This window comes from Oncorhynchus keta, chromosome 24 (genome assembly GCF_023373465.1).
Source record: "Oncorhynchus keta strain PuntledgeMale-10-30-2019 chromosome 24, Oket_V2, whole genome shotgun sequence".
In the NCBI taxonomy this organism is placed as follows: Eukaryota; Metazoa; Chordata; class Actinopteri; order Salmoniformes; family Salmonidae; genus Oncorhynchus; species Oncorhynchus keta.
This window is the reverse complement of record NC_068444.1, coordinates 8925599-8939408: the sequence shown is the minus strand read 5'-3', so window position 1 is coordinate 8939408 and position 13810 is coordinate 8925599. Positions and strand designations below refer to the sequence as shown.

Below are 13810 nucleotides of genomic sequence, written 5' to 3'. Positions count from 1 at the left end.
TTGACATCGGAGGGATGGGACGTGTAGGTTTTTTCAGAAGTGGGAACTCTCGCTCTCTTGAAGTGGGAAGGACGTAGCCAGCGGTCAGGGATGAGTAGTGGGAGGTGAGGTAGGGGAAGGTCTCTGAAATGGTCTGGAAAGATAAGGTAGTGGGATAGGGTCAAGCGGGCAGGTTGTTGGGCGTAGTGGGCCGTCACAGGTAGTGGATTTCATCTGGAGAGAGAGGGGAGAAAGAGGTCAGAGCACATGGTAGGGTAGTGGGAGCAGAACCAGCGGTGTCGTTTGACTTAGCAAACGAGGATCAGATAGGTAGTCGACCTTCTTTTCAAAATGGTTGACACGTCATCTGCAGAGAGGGAGGAGGTAGGGGAAAGGATTCAGGAGGGAAAGGAGAAGGTAGTGGCAAAGAGCTTCCTAGGGTTAGAGGCAGAAGCTTGGAATTTAGAGTGGTAGAAAGTGGCTTTAGCAGCAGAGACAGAAGAGGAAAATGTAGAGAGGAGGGAGCGAAAGGATGCCAGGTCCGTGGGAAACGTTTTCCTCCATTTCCGCTCGGCTGTGGGAGCCCTGTTCTGTAGTGGGACAATGAGTAGTAGGAAACCTGATAAGGTAGGGGAGGACATGAGCCGGCCTGGAGGATAGGGGGCATACGGAGTCAAAGGATGCAAAAAGGGAGGAGAGGAGGGTTGAGGTAGTGCAGAATCATGGAGGTAGGTGGGAAAGGTTTGAGCAGTGGGAAAGATGATAGGATGGGACACGGATAAGGTAGTGGGGGATAAGGTAGTGGGAAAGGTTGGGTAGTGGGAACCATGATTAGGTAGTGGGAAAGTGTTGGATGGGAAACATGAGGGAAATGGATAAGGTAGTGGTCGGAGACTTGGAGGAGTTGCAATGAGGTTAGTGGAAGAACAGCATCTAGTAAAGATGAGGAAAGGCGTATTGCCTGCCTTGTGAGTAGGGGAGAAGGTGAGAGGGTGAGGTCAAATTAGGGAGTGGAAGTGGAAAGAAGGAGGGAGAGGAATGAGTCAAAGGTAGACGTGGGGAGGTTAAAGTCGCCCAGAACTGTGAGTAGTGGGCACGTCCTCAGGAAAGGTAGCTTATCAAGGCATCAAGCTCATTGATAACTCTCCGAGGGAACCTGGAGTGGGATAAATGATAAGGATGGAAACGTGAAAGGGCTGGTAACTGTGACAGCATGAAATTCAAAGGAGGCGATAGACAGATGGGTAAGGGAGAAAGACAGAATGACCAGTTGGGAGTGATAAGGTAGTGCCACCACCCCGCTGACCAGAAGCTCTCGGGGTGTGGGACACGTGGGCGGATGAAAGAGAGCAGTAGGTAGTGGCAGTGTTATCTGTGGTGATCCATGTTTCCGTCAGTGAAGAAGTCGAGGGACTGGAGGGAGGCATAGGCTGAGATGAACTCTGCCTTGTTGGGAGATCGGCAGTTAAGGTAGCTGGAGACCTGGAACTAGTGGGTCGTGCTCGCTGGGACCACCAGATTAGGTAGTGGGACACGTGTGTAAGCGTTTGTATGGTCTGTGCAGAGGAGAGAACAGGGATAACAGACACATAGTTGACAGGCTACAGAAGAGGCTACGCTAATGCAAAGGAGATTGGAATGACAAGTGGACTACACGTCTCGAATGTTCAGAAAGTTAAGCTTACGTAGCAAGAATCTTATTGACTAAAATGATTAAAATGATACAGTACTGCTGAAGTAGGCTAGCTGGCAGTGGCTGCGTTGTTGACTTTGTAGGCTAGCTGGCAGTGGCTGCGTTGTTGACACTACACTAATCAAGTCGTTCCATTGAGTGTAATAGTTTCTACAGTGCTGCTATTAGGGGAAGCTGGCTAGCTAGCAGTGTTGATTATGTTACGTTGCGTTAAAGAACGACAATAGCTGGCTAGCTAACCTAGAAAATCGCTCTAGACTACACAATTATCTTTGATACAAAGACGGCTATGTAGCTAGCTATGTAGCTAGCTACGATCAAACAAATCAAACCGTTGTACTGTAATGAAATTAAATGAAAATGTGATACTACCTGTGGAGCGAAGCGGAATGCGACCGGGTTGTTGAGTTCTATTCGGAAGACGTTGGCTAGCTGTTGGCTAGCTAGCAGTGTCTCCTACGTTAAGGACGACAAATAGCTGGCTAGCTAACCTCTGTAAATTAAGATAATCACTCTAAGACTACACAATTATCTTGGATACGAAGACAGCAAAGACAGCTATGTAGCTAGCTAACACTACACTAATCAATGATGAGGTAGTGGGAAACGTGATTAGGTAGTGGGAAACATGATAAGGTAGTGGGACACGTGGTAAGGTAGTGGGACACGTGATTAGGTAGTGGGAAACGTGATAAGGTAGTGGGACACGTGATAAGGTAGTGGGACACGTGATAAGGTAGTGGGACACGTGACTAGGTAGTGGGAAACGTGATAAGGTAGTGGGACACGTGATAAGGTAGTGGGACACGTGATAAGGTAGTGGGACACGTGATAAGGTAGTGGGACACGTGATTAGACAGTGGGAAACGTGACTAGGTAGTGGGACACGTGATAAGGTAGTGGGAAACGTGTAGTGAGAAACATGATAAGGTGGTGGTAAACCTGATAAGGTAGTGGGAAACGTGATAAGGTAGTGGGAAACGTGATAAGGTAGAGGGAAATGTGATAAGGTAGTGGAACACGTGATAAGGTAGTGGGAAACCTGATAAGGTAGTGGGACACGTGGTAAGGTAGTGGGAAACGTGATTAGGTAGTGGGACACGTGATAAGGTAGTTGGAAACATGATAAGGTAGTGGGAAACATGATAAGGTAGTGGGAAACGTGATTAGGTAGTGGGAAACATGATTAGGTAGTGGGAAACATGATAAGGTAGTGGGAAACATGTAGTGGGAAATGTGATAAGGTAGTGGGACAAGTGAAAAGGTAGTGGGACAGGTGATAGGGTAGTGGGACACATGATAAGATAGTGGGAAACGTGACTAGGTAGTGGGACACGTGATAAGGTAGTGGGAAACGTGATAAGGTAGTGGGAAACTTGATAAGGTAGTGGGACACGTGATACGGTAGTGGGAAACATGATAAGGTAGTGGGACACGTGATAAGGTAGCGGGAAACGTGATAAGGTAGTGGGAAACGTGTAGTGGGAAATGTGATAAGGTAGTGGGAAACCTGAAGAGGTAGTGGGGCACGTGATAAGGTAGCGGGAAACGTGATAAGGTAGTGGGAAACGTGTAGTGGGAAACGTGATAAGGTAGTGGGAAACCTGAAGAGGTAGTGGGACACGTGATAAGGTAGTGGGAAACCTGATAAGGTAGTGGGAAACATGATAAGGTAGTGGGACACGTGATAAGGTAGCGGGAAACGTGTAGTGGGAAACGTGTAGTGGGAAACGTGATAAGGTAGTGGGAAACCTGAAGAGGTAGTGGGACACGTGATAAGGTAGTGGGAAACCTGATAAGGTAGTGGGAAATATCATATGGTAGTGGGACACGTGATAAGGTAGTGGGACACGTGATAAGGTAGTGGGAAACGTGACTAGGTAGTGGGAAACCTGATACGGTAGTGGGAAACATGATAAGGTAGTGGGACACGTGATAAGGTAGTGGGATTTGTGATTAGGTAGTGGGAAACATGATTAGGTAGTGGGAAACGTGATAAGGTAGTGGGAAACATGTCGTGGGAAATGTGATAAGGTAGTGGGACACATGATAAGGTAGTGGGAAACGTGATTAGGTAGTGGGAAACATGATAATGTAGTGGGACACGTGGTAAGGTAGTTGGACACGTGATTAGGTAGTGGGAAAAGTGATAAGGTAGTGGGACACGTGATAAGGTAGTGGGACACGTGATTAGACAGTGGGAAACGTGACTAGGTAGTGGGACACGTGATAAGGTAGTGGGAAACGTGTAGTGGGAACCATGATAAGGTGGTGGGAAACCTGATAAGGTAGTGGGAAACGTGATAAGATAGTGGGAAATGTGATAAGGTAGTGGGAAACGTGATAAGGTAGTGGAACATGTGATAAGGTAGTGGGAAACATGTAGTGGGAAATGTGATAAGGTAGTGGGAAACCTGAAGAGGTAGTGGGACACGTGATAAGGTAGTGGGAAACCTGATAAGGTAGTGGGAAACATGATAAGGTAGTGGGACACGTGATAAGGTAGCGGGAAACGTGTAGTGGGAAACGTGTAGTGGGAAACGTGATAAGGTAGTGGGAAACCTGAAGAGGTAGTGGGACACGTGACTAGGTAGTGGGAAACGTAATAAGGTAATGGGACACGTGATAAGGTAGAGGAACACGTGATAAGGTAGTGGGAAACGTGATAAGGTAGTGGGACACGTGATATGGTAGTGGGACACGTGATAAGGTAGTGGGAAACGTGATAAGGTAGTGGGACACGTGATAAAGGTAGTGGGACACGTGATAAGGTAGTGGGACACGTAATAAGGTAGTGGGACACGTGATATGGTAGTGGGACACGTGATAAGGTAGTGGGAAACGTGATAAGATAGTGGGACACGTGATAAAAGGTAGTGGGACACGTGATAAGGTAGTGGGAAACCTGATAAGGTAGTGGGACACGTGGTAAGGTAGTGGGAAACGTGATTAGGTAGTGGGACACGTGATAAGGTAGTGGGAAACATGATAAGGTAGTGGGAAACATGACACGGTAGTGGGAAACGTGATTAGGTAGTGGGAAACATGATTAGGTAGTGGGAAACGTGATAAGGTAGTGGGAAACATGTAGTGGGAAATGTGATAAGGTAGTGGGACAGGTGATAAGGTAGTGGGAAACGTGATTAGGTAGTGGGAAACATGATAAGGTAATGGGAAACGTGATTAGGTAGTGGGAAACATGATTATGTAGTGGGAAACGTGATAAGGTAGTGGGACACGTCATAAGGTAGTGGGACACGTGATTAGGTAGTGGGAAACGTGATAAGGTAGTGGGACACGTGATAAGGTAGTGGGACACGTGATAAGGTAGTGGGACACGTGATTAGATAGTGGGAAACGTGACTAGGTAGTGGGACACGGGATAAGGTAGTGGGAAACGTGTAGTGGGAAACCTGATAAGGTAGTGGGAAATGTGATAAGGTAGTGGGAAACGTGATAAGGTAGTGGAACACGTGATAAGGTAGTGGGAAACGTGATAAGGTAGTGGGAAACCTGATATGGTAGTGGGAAACATGATAAGGTAGTGCGGCACGTGATAAGGTAGTGGGAAACGTGATAAGGTAGTGGGAAACGTGTATTGGGAAACGTGATAAGGTAGTGGGAAACGTGTATTGGCAAACGTGATAAGGTAGTGGGAAACGTGTATTGGGAAACGTGATAAGGTAGTGGGAAACGTGTATTGGCAAACGTGATAAGGTAGTGGGAAACCTGAACAGGTAGTGGGACACGTGATAAGGTAGTGGGAAACCTGATAAGGTAGTGGGAAACATGATATGGTAGAGGGACACGTTTTAAGGTAGTGGGAAACGTGATACGGTAGTGGGACACGTGATAAAAATGGTAGTGGGACACGTGATAAGGTAGTGGGAAACATGACTAGGTAGTGGGAAACCTGATAAGGTAGTGGGAAACATGATACGGTAGTGGGACACGTTATAAGGTAGTGGGAAACGTGATTAGGTAGTGGGAAACATGATAAGGTAGTGGGAAATGTGATTAGGTAGTGGTAAACATGATTAGGTAGTGGGAAACGTGATAAGGTAGTGGGAAACGTGATAAGGTAGTGGGAAACGTGATAAGGTAGTGGGACACGTGATAAGGTAGTGGGAAACGTGATTAGGTAGTGGGAAACATGATAAGGTAGTGGGAAACGTGATTAGGTAGTGGGAAACATGATTAGGTAGTGGGAAACGTGAGAAGGTAGTGGGAAACATGTAGTGGGAAATGTGATAAGGTAGTGGGACACATGATAAGGTAGTGGGAAACATGTAGTGGGAAATCTGATAAGGTAGTGGGAAACATTGGGTGTTTTTTCTCTGTTTTGTTTCTCTGTTTTTTCTTCCCTTTTTCCTTTCGTATTTCTATATGGCAATGAACTGCAAGGAACCTTAATCAACGTAGACAAATTGAGTGTGATATATAATCGTATAGTACATAGAAAACTAACTTGGATTATAGTGGCTTTGAGGCGAGCCTTGCATTTCGTTTTCAAAGTGGGTGACAGAAGCAAAACTCCCACCTTTTACCGAGATGTGCTCGGCATAAAGATTTTGCTTCACAAAGATTTGAAGGATGTAAGGGCCCTTATGATGGAAAATGGTGCAAGTCAATGGTCGGCTTTGGGGATGATGACTTGTGGCTGAACTGATGAATGTACATACCCCAACCAGAAGCCATGGATTACAGGCAACATTTACACTGAGCTAAAGGGTAGAGCTGCCGCTTTCAAGGAGCGGGACCCGGAAGCTTATAAGAAATCCCGCTATGCCCTTCGACAAACTATCAAACAAGCAATACAGGACTAAGATCGAATTGTACTACACCGGCTCCGAAACTCAGCTGATGTGGCAGGGCTTGCAAACTATTACAGACTACAAATGGAAGCACAGACGAGCTAAATACCTTCTATGCTCGCTTCAAGGCAAATAACACAGAAGCATGCATGAGAGCATCAGCTGTTCCGGATGACTGTGTGATCACGCTCTCCTCTGACGATGTGAGTAAGACCTTTAAACAGGTCAAAATTCACAAGGCCGCTTGGCCAGACGGATTACCAGGACGTGTGCTCCGAACATGCGCTGACCAATTGGCAAGTGTCTTCACTGACATTTTCAACCTCTCCCTGTCTGAGCCTGTAATACCAACATGTTTCTAGCAGACCAGTATAGTCCCTGTGCCCAAGAACACTAAGGTAACATGCCCAAATGACTACCGACCCGCAGCACTCACGTCTCGTAGCACTCAAATGCCTTGAAAGGCTGGTCATGGCTCACATCAACACCATTATCCCAGAAACCCTAGACCCGCTCCAATTTGCATACCGCACCAACAGATCCACAGATTATGCAATCTCTATTGCACTCCACAATGCCCTTTCCCATCAGGACAAAAGGAACACCTATGAGAGAATGATGTTCATGGACTATAGCTCAGTGTTCAACACCATAGTGCCCTCAAAGCTCATCAATCAGCTAAGGACCCTGGGACTAAACACCTCCCTCTGCAACTGGATCCTGGACTTCCTGACGGACCAGGTGGTGAGGGTAGGTAGCAACACATCCGCCACGCCAATCCTCAACACGGGGGCCCCTCAGGGGTGTGTGCTCATTACCCTCCTTTACTCCCTCTACACTCATGACTGCACGGTCAGGTACAACTCCAACACCATCATTAAGTTTGCTGATGACACAACAGTGGTAGGCCTGATCACCAACAATGATGTGATAGCCTATAGGGAGGAGGTCAGAGACCTGACCGTGTGGTGCAAAGACAAACAACCTCTCCCTCAACGTGATCAAGACGAAGGAGATGATTGTGGATTACAGGAAAAGGAGGACCGAGCACTCCCCCATTCTCATCGACGGGGCTGTAGTGGAGCAGGTTGAGAGCTTCAAGTTCCTTGGTGTCCACATCACCAACAAACTAACATGGTCCAAGCACACCAAGACAGTTGTGAAGAGGGCACGACAAAACGTATTCCCCCTCAGTAGCCTGAAAAGGTCTGTCATCGGTCTTCAAAAGGTTTTACAGCTGCACCATCGAGAGCATCCTGGTTGTATCACTGCCTGATGTGGCAATTGCTCAGCCTCCGCCCGCAAGCCACTACAGAGGGTAGTGCGAGCGGCCCAGTACATCACCGGGTCCAAGCCTCCTGCCATCCAGGACCTCTATACCAGGCGTTGTCAGTGGAAGACCCTAAAAATTGTCAAAGACTCCAGCCACCCAAGTCATAGACTCCGCTACCGCACGGCAAGCGGTACCGGGGCGCCAAGTCTAGGTCCAAGAGGCTTCTAAACAGCTTCTACCCCCCAAGCCATAAGACTCCTGAACAGCTAATCAAATGGCTATCCAGACTATTTGCACCCCCCCCACCCACCATGCTGCTGCTACTCTCTGTTATCATCTATTCATAGCCACTTTAATAACCCTACCTGTGTGTACATAATTATCTCAACTACCTCGACACCGGTGCCCCCGCACATTGACACATGGACTCTGAACCGGTACCCCCTGTATATAGTCTCCACGTTGACTATGTACTGGTACCCCCTGTATATAGCCTCCACATTAACTCTGTACTGGTACCCCCTGTATATAGCCTCCACATTGACTCTGTACCGTAACACCCTCTATATAGCCTCCACATTGACTCTGTACTGGTACCCCCTGTATATTTTTATTGTATCTTTATTTAACTAGACAAGTCAGTTAAGAACAGTTTCTTATTTTCAATTATAGCCTAGGAACACACTTTGCCTTGTTCATTGGCAGAACAACATATTTTTACCTTGTCAGCTCAGGGATTTGATCTTGCAACCTTTTGGTTAATAGTCCAACGCTCTAACCACTAGGCTACCAATAGCCCCACTATTGGTATTTACTGCTGCTCTTTAATTATTTGTTTTTCTTATCTTATTTTCTTAAAACTGCCTTGTTGGTTAAGGGCTTGACAGTGAGCATTTCACTGTAAGGTCTACACTTGTTGTCTAGTCTAGTCAGGCTGTCAGGATTGCTAAGTGGCTTTGCTGGCCCACCACTGAGGTTGGAAAGGGCCTCTATCTGGCTGAGGAACCAGGAGGTTATCACTTCTACCTGGTGGACAAAGAACAGCCTCCCAATAATCCTGTACAGAAGGTGAGTCTGCCAATCAATTCACTGCTGCTGCTCCTTTCTGGGGATGAAGGTGAAAGAGAGAAATGAGGAGAAGGAGACTGTACTGATGGGAGTCACAGACACTCAGTGTAAACTAGAGCTTCACCACATTGTTGGGACAGTAGATCATAGGACAGCCTTCGGGACAATAGCATTCTCCTGTCCACATGAGCAGTTGGCAGATCCAGAAGCCTTGATGACAAAAGGAAACCATAAAATCCTTACTATCTTGGTTAGCCTAGACGTCGACCGATTATGATTTTTCAACGCCAATACCGATACGAATATTGGAGGACCAAAAAAGCTGATACCGATTAATCGGACAATTTTATTTATTTATTTGTAATAATGACAATTACAACAGTACTGAATGAACACTTATTTTAACTTAATATAACACACCAATAAAATCTATTTAGTCTCAAATAAATAATGAAACATTATTGAAACTATCATCTCAAAAACAAAATGTTTATTCTTTCAGTGAAATACGTAAACATTCCGTATTTTATCTAATGGGTGGCATCCATAATTCTAAATATTCCTGTTACATGGCACAACCTTCAATGTAATGTCAGAATTACGTAAAATTCTGGCAAATGAGTTCGCAATGAGCCAGACGGCCAAAACTGTTGCATATACCCTGACTCTGCGTGCAATGAATGCAATAGAAGTGACACAATTTTAACTGGTTAATATTGCCTGCTAACCTGGATTTCTTTTAGCTAAATATGCAGGTTTAAAAATATATACTTCTGTGTATTGATTTTAAGAAAGGTATTGATGTTTATGGTTAGGTACACGTTGGAGCAACGACAGTCCTTTTTCGTGAATGCGCACCGCATCGATTATATAAAATGCAGGACACGCTAGATAAACTAGTAATATCATCAACCATGTGTAGTTATGACTAGTGATTATGATTGATTGATTTATTGTTTTTTATAAGATAAGTGTAATGCTAGCTAGCAACTTACCTTGGTTTCTTACTGCATTCGTGTAACAGGCAGGCTCCTCGTGAGGCAGGTGGTTTGGGAAGGCTTGGTTAGCCTGGACCCCCCTGTGAAGGCTTGGTTAGCCTGGACACCCCTGGGAAGGCTTGGTTAGCCTGGACACCCCTGGGAAGGCTTGGTTAGCCTGGACACCCCTGGGAAGGCTTGGTTAGCCTGGACACCCCTGGGAAGGCTTGGTTAGCCTGGACACCCCTGGGAAGGCTTGGTTAGCCTGGACACCCCTGGGAAGGCTTGGTTAGCCTGGACACCCCTGGGAAGGCTTGGTTAGCCTGGACACCCCTGGGAAGGCTTGGTTAGCCTGGACACCCATTTAAGACATTTAAGACATTTAAGTCATTTAGCAGACGCTCTTATCCAGAGCGACTTACAAATTGGTGCATTCACCTTATGACATCCAGTGGAACAGTCACTTTACAATAGTGCATCTAAATCTTAAAAGGGGGGGGGGGTGAGAAGGATTACTTATCCTATCCTAGGTATTCCTTAAAGAGGTGGGGTTTCAGGTGTCTCCGGAAGGTGGTGATTGACTCCGCTGTCCTGGCGTCGTGAGGGAGTTTGTTCCACCATTGGGGGGCCAGAGCAGCGAACAGTTTTGACTGGGCTGAGCGGGAACTGTGCTTCCTCAGTGGTAGGGAGGCGAGCAGGCCAGAGGTGGATGAACGCAGTGCCCTTGTTTGGGTGTAGGGCCTGATCAGAGCCTGGAGGTACTGAGGTGCCGTTCCCCTCACAGCTCCGTAGGCAAGCACCATGGTCTTGTAGCGGATGCGAGCTTCAACTGGAAGCCAGTGGAGAGAGCGGAGGAGCGGGGTGACGTGAGAGAACTTGGGAAGGTTGAACACCAGACGGGCTGCGGCGTTCTGGATGAGTTGTAGGGGTTTAATGGCACAGGCAGGAGCCCAGCCAACAGCGAGTTGCAGTAATCCAGACGGGAGATGACAAGTGCCTGGATTAGGACCTGCGCCGCTTCCTGTGTGAGGCAGGGTCGTACTCTGCGGATGTTGTAGAGCATGAACCTACAGGAACGGGCCACCGCCTTGATGTTAGTTGAGAACGACAGGGTGTTGTCCAGGATCACGCCAAGGTTCTTAGCGCTCTGGGAGGAGGACACAATGGAGTTGTCAACCGTGATGGCGAGATCATGGAACGGGCAGTCCTTCCCGGGAGGAAGAGCAGCTCCGTCTTGCCGAGGTTCAGCTTGAGGTGGTGATCCGTCATCCACACTGATATGTCTGCCAGACATGCAGAGATGCGATTCGCCACCTGGTCATCAGAAGGGGGAAAGGAGAAGATTAATTGTGTGTCGTCTGTATAGCAATGATAGGAGAGACCATGTGAGGTTATGACAGAGCCAAGTGACTTGGTGTATAGCGAGAATAGGAGAGGGCCTAGAACAGAGCCCTGGGGGACACCAGTGGTGAGAGTGCGTGGTGAGGAGACAGATTCTCGCCACGCCACCTGGTAGGAGCGACCTGTCAGGTAGGACGGAATCCAAACGTGGGCCGCGCCGGAGATGCCCAACTCGGAGAGGGTGGAGAGGAGGATCTGATGGTTCACAGTATCGAAGGCAGCCGATAGGTCTAGAAGGATGAGAGCAGAGGAGAGAGAGTTAGCTTTAGCTGTGCGGAGCGCCTCCGTGATACAGAGAAGAGAAGTCTCAGTTGAATGACTAGTCTTGAAACCTGACTGATTTGGATCAAGAAGGTCATTCTGAGAGAGATAGCGGGAGAGCTGGCCAAGGACGGCACGTTCAAGAGTTTTGGAGAGAAAAGAAAGAAGGGATACTGGTCTGTAGTTGTTGACATCGGAGGGATCGAGTGTAGGTTTTTCAGAAGGGGTGCAACTCTCGCTCTCTTGAAGACGGAAGGGACGTAGCCAGCGGTCAGGGATGAGTTGATGAGCGAGGTGAGGTAAGGGAGAAGGTCTCCGGAAATGGTCTGGAGAAGAGAGGAGGGGATAGGGTCAAGCGGGCAGGTTGTTGGGCGGCCGGCCGTCACAAGACGCGAGATTTCATCTGGAGAGAGAGGGAGAAAGAGGTCAGAGCACAGGGTAGGGCATTGTGAGCAGAACCAGCGGTGTCGTTTGACTTAGCAAACGAGGATCGGATGTCGTCGACCTTCTTTTCAAAATGGTTGACGAAGTCATCTGCAGAGAGGGAGGAGGGGGGAGGAGGATTCAGGAGGGAGGAGAAGGTGGCAAAGAGCTTCCTAGGGTTAGAGGCAGAAGCTTGGAATTTAGAGTGGTAGAAAGTGGCTTTAGCAGCAGAGACAGAAGAGGAAAATGTAGAGAGGAGGGAGCGAAAGGATGCCAGGTCCGCAGGGAGGCGAGTTTTCCTCCATTTCCGCTCGGCTGCCCGGAGCCCTGGGAAGGCTTGGTTAGCCTGGACACCCCTGGGAAGGCTTGGTAAGCCTGAACCCCCCTGTGAAGGCTTGGTTAGCCTGGACACCCCTGGGAAGGCTTGGTTAGCCTGGACACCCCTGGGAAGGCTTGGTTGGCCTGGACACCCCTGGGAAGGCTTGGTTAGCCTGGACACCCCTGGGAAGGCTTGGTTGGCCTGGACACCCCTGGGAAGGCTTGGTTAGCCAGGACACCCCTGGGAAGGCTTGGTTAGCCTGGACACCCCTGGGAAGGCTTGGTTAGCCTGGACACCCCTGGGAAGGCTTGGTTAGCCTGGACACCCCTGGGAAGGCTTGGTTTGCCTGGACACCCCTGGGAAGGCTTGGTTAGCCTGGACACCCCTGGGAAGGCTTGGTTAGCCTGGACACCCCTGGGAAGGCTTGGTTAGCCTGGACACCCCTGGGAAGGCTTGGTTAGCCTGGACACCCCTGGGAAGGCTTGGTTAGCCTGGACACCCCTGGGAAGGCTTGGTTAGCCTGAACACCCCTGGGAAGGCTTGGTTAGCCTGAACACCCCTGGGAAGGCTTGGTTAGCCTGAACACCCCTGGGAAGGCTTGGTTAGCCTGGACACCCCTGGGAAGGCTACAGTAGAAGTGGGTCATTTGGGTTGATTCAGATGCCCATGAGATCTGCTTTGCTGTTTGAGTGTTCATAGTGGTGTGGGTTCCCAGACCCAAACTCTCTCTCTCTCTCTCCCATCTATTCCAACAATTTTAGCTTGGAAAAATGTCAACAGAGGAATCAACTGACAGAGAGACTCTCTCTCTGTCTGGTTCAACATTACATTGGTGATACAGTAAATTATTGCTGAACAGCAGAAGCCCAAAGCCAGATTACCTTCTGTCTCCTAAATGAATGGACGGAAGAGGAGGTAATTTTCTGCTTGTCTGCATATGGATTTGACTTATGCCTGAGTCTCTCTCCCCCTATCTTTCTCTCTCTCCATCTCTCTCACTTTCACTTTCTCTCGCTTTATCGCTCTCTCCATCTCTCTCACACTTTCTCTCACTCTCTTTCTCTCTTCCTCTATTTCACGCTCTGTCACGCCCTGACCTTAGTATTCTTTGTTTTCTTTATTGTTTTGGTTAGGTCAGGGTGTGACATGGGTGATGTACAGTACGTGGTTTTTACAGTCTAGGGTTATTTGTAGGATTATGGGGTCGTTTACTATCTAGGTGTTTATGTATGTCTATGGTTGCCTAGATTGGTTCTCAATTAGAGGCAGCTGTTTATAGTTGTCGCTAATTGGGAACCATATTTAGGCAGCCATCCTCTTTGGGTATTTCGTGGGTTATTGTCTATGTCTATGCCTAGTTGCCTGTGTCTGCACTAGTATTATTATAGCTTCACGTTTGTTGTTTTGTATAGTTTGTTCAGTGTTCTTCGTCTTCATTAAAGTATGTATATATCTTACGCTGCGCACAGGGCCCCTCTGTACAACGGACGTGACACACCCTCTCTCTCTCTGTCTCTCTCTCTCTGTCTCTCTGTCTCTCTCTCTCTCTGTCTCTCTCTCTCTCCCCTCTCTCTCCGCCTCTCTCTCTCCCCCTCTCTCTCT

General features: G+C 48.0%; 1 pseudogene; it reads left to right on the top strand.

Moving 5' to 3' along the window:
• The first annotated feature begins 701 nt into the window (after positions 1-701).
• Positions 702-12897, top strand: LOC127911341 (glyoxalase domain-containing protein 4-like; annotated as a pseudogene).
• The last annotated feature ends 913 nt before the right edge of the window (positions 12898-13810 follow it).